This window comes from Urocitellus parryii, chromosome 5 (genome assembly GCF_045843805.1).
Source record: "Urocitellus parryii isolate mUroPar1 chromosome 5, mUroPar1.hap1, whole genome shotgun sequence".
Lineage (NCBI taxonomy): Eukaryota > Metazoa > Chordata > Mammalia > Rodentia > Sciuridae > Urocitellus > Urocitellus parryii.
The window spans coordinates 99,370,808-99,373,900 of record NC_135535.1 but is presented as its reverse complement, the minus strand read 5'-3'; the positions used below and the strand labels follow the sequence as shown (position 1 = coordinate 99,373,900).

At 42.1% G+C, this 3,093-nt stretch overlaps 1 pseudogene; it reads left to right on the top strand.

Annotated features, from left to right (window-relative positions):
* Positions 1 to 267: 267 nt before the first annotated feature.
* LOC113198222 (homeobox protein TGIF2 pseudogene) lies at positions 268 to 2,406 on the top strand (annotated as a pseudogene).
* The last annotated feature ends 687 nt before the right edge of the window (positions 2,407 to 3,093 follow it).

Sequence of the window (3,093 nt, the reverse complement as noted above, 5' to 3'; positions counted from 1 at the left end):
ATTAACATTTCAATCCTTCAGGGGGCAGTCTCCAACTTCCCTTCATTCAAAGTTGGCTTCACTTGATCTGACCTGACTCAATTTACCTATCTATACTGACTACCTGTCTAATTCTGGCTTCATCAGGACAAATATCACCTTCCAACACCCCCTCCCCCATGCCACCATTTCTGCAAAACTGAATGCAGAATTGTTTTTCCGTCTCCACCTCAGCCCTCTTTGCTCACCAGCAATTGGAGCTGTAATCCCCCCTCCATAGTAGTGTTAATGAGGTTCCTTGGGAAGCCGATTCTGAGCCACAGTCATATTCAGAATGGAGAAGGCAACACAACACTGGAATGTAAACTTGCAACTCCACAGAGAGCAATGAGCACCATGAGTCAGTGCCCTATTTTTATTAGTATTGTGTCAAGGGGACAGGGAGAAGCTGATTTCACACTCCAATTCAGAAGCAACCAAATGGTGAGGTCTGTGACCCACTTCCATAGGAGAAATAAGACAATATCAGAATAGCCAACAGGAGAAAAAGACTTCTACCCCACCATCCATCTGCAGTGAGATGGTGTAAGTCAATGCCCTGATTTTCTGAAGGTGCTGTCAGAGGGACACAGTGTGAAGGGGCAGCCAAGACTCCTGTCTCTCTGCTACAACATAGCAGGAAGACTGCATTAGGGGAAAAGGGGTTAGTTCACAGAGTCTTACAATTAAATATCCAAAATGTCTACAAAGCAATAGAAAATCACTCATTATGACAGCAACCTAGAAACCACAACATGAATGAGAAAAGACACCAAGGTTGAGATAATTACACGTGAGAATTTTCATCTGACAAAGATTTTATGCAACATTATTTAAAAATACTTCTGTGAGTTAAAATTTGTTTTGAATTTGTAAACATCACAAAAGAAGTATAAAAAAAATTAATAAGTATTTCCAGTCTCCTTAATTTCTACTTACCAGTCACTTTTCCTGAGTTAATATTCTCATTAGGTATGTTATATATTTCCAGTATTTTTAACCTTACATTCAGAAAGCATATCTGTCTCTTTTGCTACAGTTTTTTTCCCCAAATCTTTCAAAGCTATTTTCTTTAATTAAAAAAAAAATAGTTGTCAATGCATATTTATTTATTTATTTATTTATATACAGTGTGAGAATCGAACCCAGCAACTCATGTATGCTAGGCAAGTGCTCTACCACTGAGCCACTACTGCAGCCCCTATTTTCTTTAATTTATTATAAGCAAAAATCATTTTCTATTAATGTGCAGCTCCAAAGGTAATTTTTTAAAACTGTAGAACTTTTAAAAGTTTTCAACTTATTTGAAAATATTATCCCTCACAGAAAAATTGTATAAAATGCATTCTGAGATGCATTCAGTTTTAGCCTGATATATATTTTTCTTTGATATTATAATGTTAATAACATAGAACAATATTAATAGACATTATAAATTTATATAAAAAGGAACTAAATGGAAATTATAAAAATAAATACAGTTACAACAATAAAACTCATTGGTTGGACTCAATAGTATAAGAAAAATAACATAGGAAATAATCAGAGGATATACAAACAAAAATAATTTCAAGTCACATAGGAAAAGAGGACCAGGCCCCCAAGTGGGCTGAGGGAGCTGAAGCCCCCCCATCCCTCCTGAGATGTGGCATTTCTGAGGCTCATCCAAGGTCCAACCTAGCTCCTAGGCACTGGAGTGATCTGGTTGAGGACAAAGGCCTCCTCTAGCTGGCAGGCCAGAGGAGATACAGATGAAACTCTCCCAAGGAATCCCTGAAGATCCTCCAGAATTGTCTGTACTTGCACCCCTGCAAGGCCTGTCCCTCAGCACATAAGCTGAGCCTTTCTGGGCAGACCATCCTCTTGGTGCTGCAGATATGCAACAAGTTCATCTAGGTCCGGTGGCAGCTTCTTCCAGATGTGCTTTGGAAGGACTGTAAAGATCCTAATCAGTTCATCATTTTCTGCCTTAGTGGTAAGGCCTCAGAAGTGGCCCTGTCTGGTGAAAACAGCCCCTTGGTATTGGCCATATCTGTACTCCAACCAAAGTGCTCTCTTTGTGTGTTTCATGACATTCCACATAGGCTAGGGTGAAAAGCCAGCATCCCCTTCCCACAGGGGGAACTGAGGTCCCCCAAGTCCCTAGTGATCCCTGCTAGTACCCTTGCCCTGCTGACCAGGACAGAGGCTGGGAATTCTGCAGGTGGATTCATCAACACACTACCGCCCACACTCCCAGAGCAGGACAAGAAGGACTTCAGCAGTTCCCAGCTGTTGAAAGAGGTGGCCATGCAGAGAGGTGCTGAGATGGAGCTTCAGAAGCAGCAGGACCTAGCACCAAGATCCTGCACACTCCTATGTCTTTTAGTTTCTGAGAACCCCAAGTAGGCCCAACAGGGGTGCTCAAGGAGAATCAAGCCATCTGTTCTGGGTTCAGAGTTCACTTCCCTTCTAGAGAGTTTTCTATGGATCACTGCCGAGCACGGGGATCATCTCCTCTGTCCAAAGATCTTCAGCAGGAAAATGCAAGCTGGCATCACTGCATTGTGACAGGGATCTCTCTGCTGACTCTGTCTCCAGGCTACCTCAGTGATGAGACTAAAAGACCAAAGATAGGCATAGTGCTGCTGTTGCTTCTCCAGAGAATCCCTGGGATCTGTTGTTTCAGGCTGCTTTCCTAGGCTGGGCCCAGGAAACTTGCTAACTTCAGACCTATGTGGACCTGTGCTGGGTCCACAGTTCTTCTGAGTTGTGCCTCTTTCTGTCAAGCCAGAAGGGGACATTCCAAGTTCATAAGTGTGGGCAAAAGAGGGGCCTGGAACATGTAACAGCACCAACTCCAGTTTAGATTTTTTCTAAACTGTTTTTTTTTTTCCTGTTTTGCTGTGATTTATATTAACGGTGGTAGTTAGCCTTGGTGTGGAGAATGACAGTGCATTGCATGATGGTGGAGAATGTCTAATCTTCTGCTAGGAATGATCCACCCCTGCAATTGGGGATTGTTGTACAAGGGCAGAGTATTTTATTTGGAAACTAGCTAAATCTTTGCATAGTGAGAAATTCCAGATGGCTGTT